Source organism: Stegodyphus dumicola, chromosome X1 (genome assembly GCF_044657685.1).
Source record: "Stegodyphus dumicola isolate Sdum_Otavi_A_Nest chromosome X1, ASM4465768v1".
NCBI lineage: Eukaryota > Metazoa > Arthropoda > Arachnida > Araneae > Eresidae > Stegodyphus > Stegodyphus dumicola.
Genome location: NC_140780.1, coordinates 55,396,512 through 55,409,490, shown reverse-complemented (window position 1 = coordinate 55,409,490; position 12,979 = coordinate 55,396,512). Strand labels below are relative to the sequence as shown.

General features: G+C 32.3%; 1 protein-coding gene across 3 annotated transcripts in view; it reads left to right on the top strand.

Annotated features, from left to right (window-relative positions):
• LOC118189439 (GTP-binding protein 8-like) overlaps positions 1–12,979 on the top strand; it is a 94,933-nt gene that overhangs the window by 59,778 nt on the left and 22,176 nt on the right. The window lies entirely within an intron of this gene.

Below are 12,979 nucleotides of genomic sequence, written 5' to 3'. Positions count from 1 at the left end.
TTATTATTTTTTGTGAGAGATATTGAGGAAATTTTCTATCTGCTTCAAGATAACACAAAATAAAATCTGCACACAACTCAAGAAGATGATCTTAAAAAACTTAAGTGTACATGGACAAAATGTGACTGTATATGCTTCCTACTTAAATATGCTTAAAATATGTTTTTTTAACATGATAAAACAAACTCTAATATTAAGAGAAAAAGATTTTGTTTGTATTAAAAATTTCAGGAAACATTATTTCAAAATTTGAATAAAAGAAGCCACCTGGGTAAAAGTATAGTTTAGGGTACCCCTTGGCGATTTTTGACGGTACATGGATACCGATTTTGTGCGATTCTTTGACTCGTTATTTTGGCTTGCGAAGAGGCGATTTTTGCACCAAAAATCGCCGCTGCACAAAGTGAAAATAAGAAGACAAACAATTGCAAAAACTCGATATCCATGTACACATCGACTTATTTTCACTTTAAAAAAAAAACCCCGAATTGCACAAAAGTGGCATTGCGCACTCCTTTGACTTTATCCATGTACATGTCGACCTATTTTCACTTAAAAAAAAATCCCCGAATTGCACAAAAATGGCATTGCGCACTCTTTTAACTTTATCCATGTACACGTTGACCTATTTTCACTTACAAAAATCCCAGAATTGCACAAACTTGCATTGCGCACTCCCTTTACTCTGTCCATGTATACATTGATATATTTTCACTTAAAAAGTCAAAGGAGCACCAAATTCTACAATATAGGCAACCAAAAATACATAATCTCAATGAAATACATTTTAAACCAAACAATAAAATAACATAAAAAAGGAGAAACATGTTATACATTTAAGAACTACCAAAAGCAAATATTCACTTACCATGAATTACGAATTCGCTTCGTACACCCAGAGCCACGTAAAAATCAAAATATCAATCATACTCAAACGACTTTTTTCAAACCAGATACTCTTTCTGATCAAACGCTTTACATAGTGACCATCTGAACCTTCCTTCCTACAAACCCATTCAAATCCATCTAAATGGTTTTAACACACACCACAAAAACGCTTACAAAACACCCCATGATTCAGAATTTCCCAGAATCATGCACCCGATTATGTCACAATAGGGTTTCCATAAAATTCAACTACTCAGGCTACCATAAATGAAACAACAACTTGGCGATAAATCAAACAACTTCGCCATAATACAAGGGGTACCTTAAAGTACCCCTTGTACCACTACTCTACCTGCCACCTGAATTATGAAATCAAAGAAATATAGTTACATTATATCAGATAGAAAAATTGTCCATTAATTCTATACAATATACCTAAAGTTTCTAATATTGTTAATTCATCTTTAATTTCAGTATTTAATAATAAATGGTCAGTTTGAATCTAGTCTGAAGGTCATTGATTTTGCAGGTTATCTGAATCCATCCTGCATGTGTAAAGTTTTGTGTGCCATCAGAACCATAAAATTTTGTATGTTGTAGTTTAGGAAAACTTTTTGGATGAAACAACAAAGAACATTTTCATATTAATTAATCTTGTCAAAGTATTATGGTGCTGATCTGTGATAGTGTTCATGCTTGTACAGAATTCAGTGAAAGTAAAAAGAGTAGTAAGTTTTAAAGTTAATTTTAAATTAAAATTATGAATGAACTATAAAATCCTACTAGAAAAAGGTGTGATAAGTGTCAAATCTTCCTGGAAGAGTTAAAATATGAAAGTCTGTTTGAGAACTACATCAGACTTTCAGAGGGAGAATTAAAGTGAGTAAAACAGCATGTGTAATGGTGAGACATCAATGATAGATTGATAACAGTGTTGTAATAGAGCAGTAATATAAGGCCAAAAGCTAAAAATATGTGAATGAAATGAATACAAGGAAATTAGCTAAAGAGAATGGTAAAAATAAATTTATTTTCAGCTAAATGTCAGTGTGTAATTAGATTTTTCCTGTATTTAAATAATTTGTTGAAAAATATTTTCTTACTTTAATTTGAAACAAAAAATATTAACAAACCTTTAAACAAGTTTGACAGATTTCGAAACCGGTAAATTATGAAATTACATCCAGATGATTACTGATGCTATTTCAAACAAGTAAATTTATTTGTGAAGTATGCATTTGAAATCTCTCTCAAGGAGGCATTAATAAATGCTCGTTTTTTTTATGCTAGTGTTATCTCTGCTTTTAGAAATGCAAATGTCCAGAATGCTATATTCTAAAAAATAGACCACACTGAACTTTTTAAAATGATTCAGATTGCTATATTTATTAAAATTCTACATATTAATAAGTCTAGCCATAAAGACAGTAAACCATTGCTGAGTAGAGACTTGTGGAATGCGATTTTGCTTATACATTGGTATATTAATTGTATCTATTTGACATGTCCAATTGCTAGAATTTCATTCATATATGATTCAGCGTTTATTCATCGATACTGAATATTTAGTTTAATCAGCTCTGGCCAGAACTTAACAGTTTTAAAGGATTTCCATTGACTGAAAATGAAGCCTAAGAAATCATACAAACTGCAAAACCAAAAGCGATGCAAAAGTCCCAGATATGGAAGAAGGAGAAGGTCAAAGAATTAACCCCTTAACTGTTGCGAGTTTATATATACGCCTTGCTCAGCCGATGCGTTAACTGCCCCGGACGTATATGTACGCCCTTCCAAACTACTATCATTTGCTTTGCGCTGCTACCCGTAAAATTATTTGCAAAGCTTTGGAATGCAACACCACAATGATCTTGACAAAGTATGCAAAGAAAGATACAATTTCAGAAAAGTTGGGGGAGAAATTGGAGAGAGGGGTGTGTCTAAAGCGGTGAAAGTAATGACTGTGCGGTATTGGCTAGTGTTGTTGGAGTAGAACGTATTTTTTTTTAATTCTGTGTCCTCCGTTTTTGTTTAGTTTTTGTAGTAGGTTCCAGGAATAAAGAAAGATATAACGGATGTTTCAAATCCATTTATCTTTTTTGAATTATTTTTTGATGAACTGCTCATGCTTCACATTGTTACTGAAACTAACCGTTTTGTAGACGAGTATATGAACCAACACCTTGCAAACGAAAAATTAAGAACAAAATCGTGGCATTCAACCAGTTCAGAAGAAATGTATGTTTTTTTAGCCGTACTGATTTCACAAGGTATGACACTGAAACATGAAATTCCACTTTACTGGTCTAAAAAGGAATTGATCAAAACTCCATTTTATGGATAATTTTTATTATACTTACATCTTTTTATTATACTTTTACTCAAAACATTAAATTTTGTGCATTCATTTTTCTCTTTTACTTTTTATTTTGTGAAAGTAAACAGTTTTTAGAATGTAAAACTTGCACTTATTTTCCTCCTAATACATCACATAACTATGCGTGCCTGTGTGAAAAACCGTGGCACTGGGAAATGAATCTTGTACATTTTCCGTGGCAGTTAAGGGGTTAATAGAGAAATGATGAATGAAGAATTGGGTTATCTTACCACTCTGGCTGACAGTGAAAGCAGTGATAATGAAAAAGTTAAAACACTTTAAATGACTTGTTAAAAGAGGCATGTGAAGTGCCTGATTTTGCTATGGAGATTGAATTAAATGAAAAAAGAAGCATACATTCTAGGAGGGACATTGAAGAACTCTGCATTCTTTACTGCGAACCTTTTAAAGACTTGCATCACGTATCCCAAACATCCATTGTGTTCCTAACAAAATTCACCAGTTTTTAATACATTTCATATAGTTATTAAACAGCAATAAAAATTCTTTTAATGAACATTCTATTCACATTTTTCCCTTTTAAGTACAGTAATTGATTGTTTAAACTACACATAATTTCTTAATCTGAATTATATCTAACACATCTTTTCCATAGAAAGTTAACTTTTCAGAATGAAATTTTTCTGTATCCGCAATATATTAATGATATAGCTCCCATGTTTGGCAAGTTTATGTTACTTTTGGGGATCATACCATTGTTATATTTAAATTGCATGAAATTATGGTGGCAGATATTCTTTGCAGGAAATCTAAACTGCGATTTTTTTGGCGGGGTCTGTGATATTCAGTAAAAATTATGCATTAAAGCTGCATGTCTGCAAATTAAGAGCATTGTACCCCCCCTTTTTGTGTAACAGTGATATTTGAAATTTTCGGTTCCGTGTAAATACTGACGTACTTTTTCCCTTGGCGTGTATGCTATTATATATGCGGCCGTTTTTATTTGTATAAAGTATTTCGGAAGTTTTATTCCAAAAATTTGTTGCAGTCTGTGAATTAGATGAAAATTTACAAGTAATAAATTCCTAAAAATTGTATTGAAATTCGATTTGTATTGTAAGCGTAGTCAGACCATTTATTTTAATGGAAAAACTTTTAGTTTGAAAACTTATTGATTCATGATGCTTCACAAGATAATCAGAGGAGTCAGTTAAGAAAGAATTGAATGCCCACTTGAATCTGTTCCGAATCTGTCCACCAGAATTTGATTCATCTCTAAGAAATAATATAAGATAGCATATTTTATACCAGAGTTTCTAGGTAATATTTTATTAGTGAACAGAATGACAGCATTAGAAGCTTTGCAGAAATAATGTAAGGAAGAAGTGCTTTCTTATCTCATGGCTCCCATCATAATGGTTCCAAGATTATAGCATACTTCTCACATACAGTTCCTGGTATTAAAGTGTTTTCTCATCCCAATTACTTTCACCACTTGAATTCTGCGATGTAGGGCTCAAGATGATGAAGAACATGCTTTTTTGCTTCTTAGTGCAAACCCGCAGTTTTTCAACATTATGTTGTACAAGCAGAAATTTTCGGATCCTGGAAATGGAATTTATAATTCATATTAAAGTGAGCATGCCCTTCTTTTTACAGTTCTGTTTTGTATACTTGCCAGTAGTCTGAAGAAATCACCAGCCCTCTTGTACCTAATCCATGATTTTTGCCATGAATGTGGTTGCCTTTTTATTTGGAAACTCAGCAAGAAAATATGTAGCAGTTTCTCAGCATAACCTACCAAATATTGACTGTTGTGGAAGAAACCTGCCACTTAAAAAAAATTTTTTTTTATGAATAACAGACTTTTATCTATTTCGACAATTTTCCCAAAACCATTTATTTGCTTATTAATTGGTTGTTGCATTAAATAAATTTTTATGAAGCTATTCCACTTAACAGTTATATTTTTAGAATGTTTTCTCACACTACTTCATTGATGTCACGTCCTCTGACCAAGAGTAAATAAATACCAGCGGTGTTACAAATATATTCTGGAACCAGTTGCCAAAATGTATGCTTTTCTTTCACTTGTGACTTTTTACATTGTACCTCCGAATGCTTTCATTGATATATAGTTTCATTTCATGGCCATTTTCACATACTTGAATATGTGGTAAAATGCATCCATCTTGGAAGAATGATAGATCTTCCTCAGTTGTTAGTAAATAAAAAATTATTATCATTAAAAAGAAGAGAAAATGCATTTAAATGTGGCCTACTGCTTATCTTTCTCAGTCATCAATAAGTCAAATATTATTATAATATTTTTGAAGAAAGAAGATATGCTAGCATGCTGTCTATTTGCAGCTCTTCTCATAACAAATAAATGAATAATTAACGTAAGCATTGGTCCAGCTTTCATATGTAATAATCATAAATAATGGTGATTCCGGTAAGAATTATTAAAGTTGCATTGCAGAATAAACAATCTCACACACAACAGAAATCATTTTACAAAATTAATTTATCACCAATCTGTTCTTATCTTTTGTGTTTGTGATCAAAAGCTTATTCATGCAGTGACTAAACAGCACATACACTTTTATCTTGTCAAATTTAAGTAGTATATACTATGACTGTTTTTGGTGATTTATTGCTATTCTTGGCAGCACTTTAAATTTTGAGGTTGCTGAAAGGAACGAGTACCTAAAATTATATCACCAGTTCATTTAAACTCAAATAGAGTCTACCACAGCTCGGCTCCGGTTCTTCTGCATTTTTAAGTGAAATTTTAGCTTCAGTTGGAGCAGACCAGTGCCTCAAGTCATGGACCTTATAAGAAATAGACCAATCCCCTTGACCACATCCAGAGGGGTAGGGACGACTTGCAGAAACTTAAAAATGGTTGGCTATTGTAGTGCATATAATTGTCAAGGAAAAGCTCATTGTAGCGCCTCTGTTCACAAATTAGATTTTTTATTTTTGAAACAGAGATTAATTTCTAAAAATTTAGCATATTTATCAAGCATAATTAATGTTCCAAAAAGTTATAAGGCTGTTGCATGCTTTCAGACCTGGATATACACTCTTGCAAAAAAATCGAAGCATCAAGAAGGACTTTTGCGATCGTGATGAAATTTGCTATACAAAAACATCTTGTTCGAACTTGCAAATGAACAGGAATTGCGATCACAGCACGCATTTTTAATGCGCAATTCGAAAAGTATAAAACCAGTAACAGAGGTGGCAAATTTCTTTTCCATTGTAATTTCATAAAGAAGCAACTAAAGATGCCATTATGACGATATTGAAGACCTTACAGACAACTAAATGACTTTGAACGTTGTCGCATTGTAGGGTTGCCTGAAGCTGGGTGGTCATACCAAGCAATAGGCCGCCACCTGCACTGCTGTGCAAAGATAGTGCCAGCAAAGATTGCTATAAGGAAATTGCCGACGAAATGAAGGCTCTGGAAGGCTAAGGATCACAAATGTGAGGCAAGATAGGATGATTGTTTGCCGGGCCCGAACCGCCCAAACGGTATCACTGTCGCCTATTCAACGCACTACAGCCACGTCTATATCTCCCGTGGTTCCGTCCACCATTTCACGGCGCTTGTCTGAGGCGGGGTTACGCTCCCAGAGGCCTTTAAGACGTTTGCCTTTGACACCACAACATCGGCGGAGTCGTCTGTAGTGGTGTCGCAGCCAATCATCATGGCTGCCATCAGCCTGGCATCGTATAGTGTTCAGTGATGAATCCTGCTTCACTCTTGAAGCAGATGACCACCGTGTTCGTGTCTGGAGAGGACGGGACCAACGGTCCCAATCAGCCTTTGTTTTACAAAGACATACAGTTATAACCCTTGGTGTGATAGTGTGGAGTGCTATTTCTTATGACAGCAGGTCGTCTTTAGTCATCCTTCGTACATCTTTGACAGCTCAACAATATGTTGATATCATACTGCGGCCAGTCACATTACCCTTCAGGGTACGTCATTCTGGGGCCATATTCCAACAAGATAATGCCAGGCCACATACCGCTTGCATATCTCTGGACTGTCTCCGTGCATTTGATACTTTTCTTTGGCCAGCAAAGTTACCAGACCTTTCACCAATGGAGCATGTCGGGGGCATGGTAGGCTGCCAGACGGGCACCACAAAATATCGCAGATCTGCAGTGACAATTGATGAATGCCTGGCAGAATGTGTTGCAGGATGACATTAGGAACCTCTACCACTCTTTGCCTCGACGAATTCAAGCATGCATTGCCGCCAGGGACAGTTCAACCAACTACTAATTGGAACACTCAATGGGTGATTGTGAGCCGTGAACAGATGCTATGACCTTGACATTTTAATCATTTTATTATCTGTGTATGAGCTATACACATATTCAGTTTCATCAAAAACAACCACTTCCTTCATGGTGCTTCGATTTTTTTATTTTTATTTTTATTTATTTATTTAATTTTATTTTTATTTATTTATTTATTTATATTTTTTATTTATTTTTTTTTTTTTTTTTGCGAAAGAGTGTATTTTAGTTTTTCCTATGCTGTAAGGAATTTGTAACTACTTCTTGTAGAAAATAATATTTTAAATCTGAACTAATAGAAAATTTCATACAAGCAATTTTCTCTTACAATTTTTATGTTTTTATTAGTGTAAATAAGCAAAAAATACTAAAATACCTGAAGATGAATTTTCAATTGTTTAAAATTTTAAAGTGTATTGCTTTTTTAAAACTATAGGTGGATATTATAGTATAATTTCTATAAAGGAGTTTTATTTCAATTATATTTCATAATACATCATAGTGATATACACTTTTAACACCTTAATAATATTTTTACATTTATTCTAATGTTAAAATAGTACAGTCAAAAGTTGTTAATTCGGACACCCATAATTCGGAATGATCTATAATCCGGACCTCAAAACTAAAAACTTTCTGCACATGGGCCGTGTTGACACATGCGCATAGGCGTTTACGCGTGCGCGTAAGACCTTTTACGACTGCGCATATGAGTGTGCGCAAGTGCAGAATACGTTTTCGCGTGCGCGTTTTATGTATAATGGACATATAAGCTAAAATTATCTATTTCAGTTAATGTTGATGATTGCGTTGTTCCTTAATTTTCGAATTGGATCCGGCTTATTATTTTTTGCAGACTGTAAAAGCAATTTTATAAAAGTAAGTTTAAACTTTCGATTATATCAAATAGAATTTCCGATATATATTTGTTAATATGTAAAGGATCTAAAGCGAAAGTATGTTTTGAAATCCGAAATCTGTTTATCAATTTCACGCTGCTCGGCACGTAATGAATTGGAAGTTGATCTGTCAGCACTATCCTTATCTTCAGCGCAGATGTTTTTATTTTATTTGGCTTATAATTCCTTACCAAATGTAGTATTTCATCTCGATATGCTCCTTCTTTGATATGATTTAAAACAAGTTCCTCGTCATTTTAATTCGCTTCCGATAGCGAAGAAAGTGACAGAGGTTATTGAAAACGAAAAAATTTCGAATGACAAATTAGTCGGTGTTCTTGACACAGCAATTATAGGGCTTGAACAGCGGAACTTTGTAACTGAATAAGAAATTATGTCTGTTTAATAGAATTAAAGAGAAAGTATTATCACATGAAACGAAGCAAAACTTAAACAACTTACATTGAAAGAAATGTTTAATAAAGTAAACAAATAAATATTAAGCTTTTTCTTTTTGCAAATTTTGATACCCTTTAGATCATAATTGTTCTTTATTTCATAAATTACGGTTTCATATTTTTAATTTTAGAATTTCTGTATGCCATCTTACGAGATTTAAACTGATGATCTATAATCCGGAAAAATCGATAATCCGGAATCACCGAAGTCCCGACGAGTCTGGATTAACGACTTTAGACTGTATTTAACATTAATAATTAATTGTGCTAATATTTTGTACTGATTATTTTTTAAATTTATTTCTAGTTCTGCTTAAGATTTTTTTATTTACTGTGAATTTAATTTAGTAGCCCAGAAAGGCTATTAGTTTTGAAACGGCATATGCGCTGTTTCACTATAAATGTCCATTTCACTTCGCAAATTGTTGCCACCAAATATTATCGCCTGTGTTTTATATTTAAATAAATTAAATAATGAAGAATCTGCATGAATACAAGTATGTTTCTCACACTGGGAAGAAACGCCAGTATCTAGAGCCATAAAATTTTGAATAACGTAATCCTCCACCAGAACATGGCACCTGGATGACCGAATTTCAAATTTGTTTTTATCCATTTCATATTTTGTAAAACTTTAACGAATTTTTGATTAACAAACTCAACAAGTTCAAAGCAAGTAATGCAACACTGTACGGAAAATAACATTTTTATTACCATCCTGGAAGTTCTAAAGATGCTGTTTTCATATATTTTGTGATATTGCTGTTGAACTGAATTTTATATGTGTGTATTTTATTTATTTATGAATTTTATTTTATGTGCGAAGAACACGGTATTCAATAAATAAAGGTAACACACAAAACATTAAAAAAAAGTCCCTTTGGGCATAATGTAAAATTTGAGTGCTTTCAGATTTTATTTTATTTTATCTTCCCCCCCCCATTACACTCAGAAAAGTTTATGCTCCAAATTTTATGAATTATTAAAATAAGTAATCATCTTATGGTCATCTTATAATGTTAATAATTAATGATCATATAATCAAATAAATGATCGTCTTGTAATGTTATAATAATTTTAAAAACCATTGCCTGAAAATGCTCATAAAAATTTTAAAAAATTATCAGATCTTGTTAAATTTTACCTTATTTGTTTCAAAGCATCATGTACTGTCAATCTTGTTTAATATTACTTTATTTGTACGCAAAAGTAAGTTCATAAATTTTGTGTTTGGAGTTTTTACTGTTTTACCAAAGTAAAGATGTTGTTTATACAAGAATTACATGTGGGAAAAAAAATGTGTGAAATGCAGTAAAAAGTGCTTTAATGAGATATATTTGAAAAAAACTGTGGCTTTCATTTTCTCATCACTGTACAATGTATCGCATTTAATAATTAAAAACAGTTATGTGGTACAAACTCCATAGGGTTCAGTGTTAAAGTAAACCAGATCATCCCTGCTCCTTCTTGTGGGCATGTGGGGGACACTCGCTCTGCCCACTGGGTTGGTCTATCTCTTATAAGGTCCATGCCTCAAGTAAGATGAACTCAGGCAATTTATTGTATGATGGAATTAAAATACTTCTAGAAAATTCTGTTATTATACCATTTTATTTATCAGTTACTAAAACTGATAATGACTCTAGATATTAAAGGTATGCCCCTTTTTTCTTAGAATAGCAAAAATACTTTAAAACATTAAACCTTGAACAATTGAAGAAGAAATTATCCATGTCAGAATTTGATGACATTAGGAAGAAATTTTATGGACTTTACACACTTGATGAAGAAAACTTTAAATGGATTAGAAACCAAAATAAGGAAGCAGTTTCTGTGACCACAAAAAGAATATTGTTTAAAATATTTATCTTTCTTTTCTCCTCAATATCATATCTTTTTACGATTAAACTACCCGTTACATTTGTTTTATTATTTTGTTTGATTTTTATGATAATTTTTAAGCTTGTTAATTTACTCACTTTTCATTTGTTATTTTATTTAATTCTCATATATTTATCATTCATTTATTAATATCTTTATTTTTCTACATGTTATGAAGTTTTAATTATAGAATACTTATTGTTTTATTATTTATTATTTTTATTCTTTGCTCCTGACAGCCTTCCTTATGGCTCCCCCATTCCTAAGTTCAGAAATTAAGCCCTCTCTATCACATGTGCTACTGAACCTTATCAGAAGATCTCTGAAGAGCATAGTCATTTGGAGATGCAAATGCTTAGATGACTTCAATTAATTAAAAGGGTACATACACAGCAGCAATGTCTGCATCAAGTTAGCAAGCTTAAGTGAAATTTGCTTACTCTTATGCCCTGAGGAAATCCTTTGGTGCTAGAAAAATGAAACTGGAACTAAGAGCAGTGTAGTTGCTGAAAGAATATTCTATTACTGATTGCTGTCATTAGCTTGGTATGCACATTCAGATTTACTGTACAGAATGTTTTTTAATCTTTCACTTCATTCGCATAAATTTTTGGTGATATATAAATACAAACCAAAACAAGTCATAATGCATGCTCTAAACCAGTGGTCTTCAAAGAAGTAGGTTCACAATCACTTTCGAGTATATGATCATGTATCATGTGAGTGTAAGGTTCTCTAATTGGCCACTGTGTCTAGTTTCACTAGTGTAGCAACATCATAATTGCAGCAGCTTTTAAAGTGCATGCATGTTACATTATATTATGTTATGTTGCATTATATTGCACTGCATTATCTTGTATTATATTGCATTACAATATACCATGTTATATTATATTATATGGGGTACAACTTATAATTATTTTCATCTGAGGGATATGGGATCAAAAAGTTTGAAGATCATTGCTTTAAACTCTATGCTTTGTATAAGCAGTGCAACATTTTTATACCTCAGATCACTGTAACACCGAGGGTGCTTATGCAAATGCACCCTCGGTTAAACTTTAACGAATTTTGTGAATAATTTGTGGCATTCAGATATACACAGGAATGCATCACTATGATCATGGCATTTGCATATGGAGCATTATATGTATTACTTTTTTTTTATTTAAATTGTTAACATATGTTTAATAATTTTTTTCATTTCGTTAAATCTTACATAATGCTTAAAAAACCGAAATGAGCAAGTTAAGATTCACATGCTTTGTTTATTGTACAATGATACATTAACATTTTTTATGTTTCTGTAATAGATTCAGGCAATTGAATGCTGAAATTATTGTAAGTTAAATACTTTTAAATAGAAGGGCAATTTCTGATTGTATAATTTAGTCATGCAACGATAAATTTATATTATTTTTATTTTTAAATATAAATCTGTTGTGTGCACTTGCTGCGTGTAATGTTGTTGTTCACATATTTATTCATTCACATATTTGACTCAAAATTCATTTATAAATAAATTCAGTTTCATGTCTTTTCAATTACATCCTTTACTAACATTAAAGTTTATGCAAATCTTTTGGAAAATATTTTGCTTTTTTTCAAAATACATCTTTCGTTTGTTTATTTTCTGAGTTTGAAGAAAACACTGGTGGTTGCTCAGAGTGGAAAGATTGAAACTGCTAGAGGACTTTCTATTTCTTCATATTTTGTACAGTGTATAATTCATGTTATCTTTCTCACTACAGTACAGTGCATGATTTCTTGAATTTTTCTTTGTAATTATTGCACTGAAAGTTGCAATCCAAAAATTTTCCAAATTTTCTGCTATTAAACTTATTTACCTTTGAGCCCCAAGCTCCACAAAGGCTTTAATAAAGAAACATCACCCATTAAAGATTCTCAAATAAAGATGTTTTTATTTGCAGCATATCAGGCAAGTTGAGAGCACCCCACATTTTAGTACATAACTTTTTAAAGCATACCCTTTTTAGAACAGCAGTAAACTGAAATTCAATTCTGTTGCCATTCACAAGTTGTATTAATAACATATCTTTGGCAATTATGTAAAGCTAACTTGTTTATATTGAAATGAATAAATACTTAACAAGCAGGCGATAACAGCACGATCTTTGGTGCTTCAAAGTGCAGAAACATTTACCTCTTTCTTTCTGTCAGAAACTGAAGTGATTGTT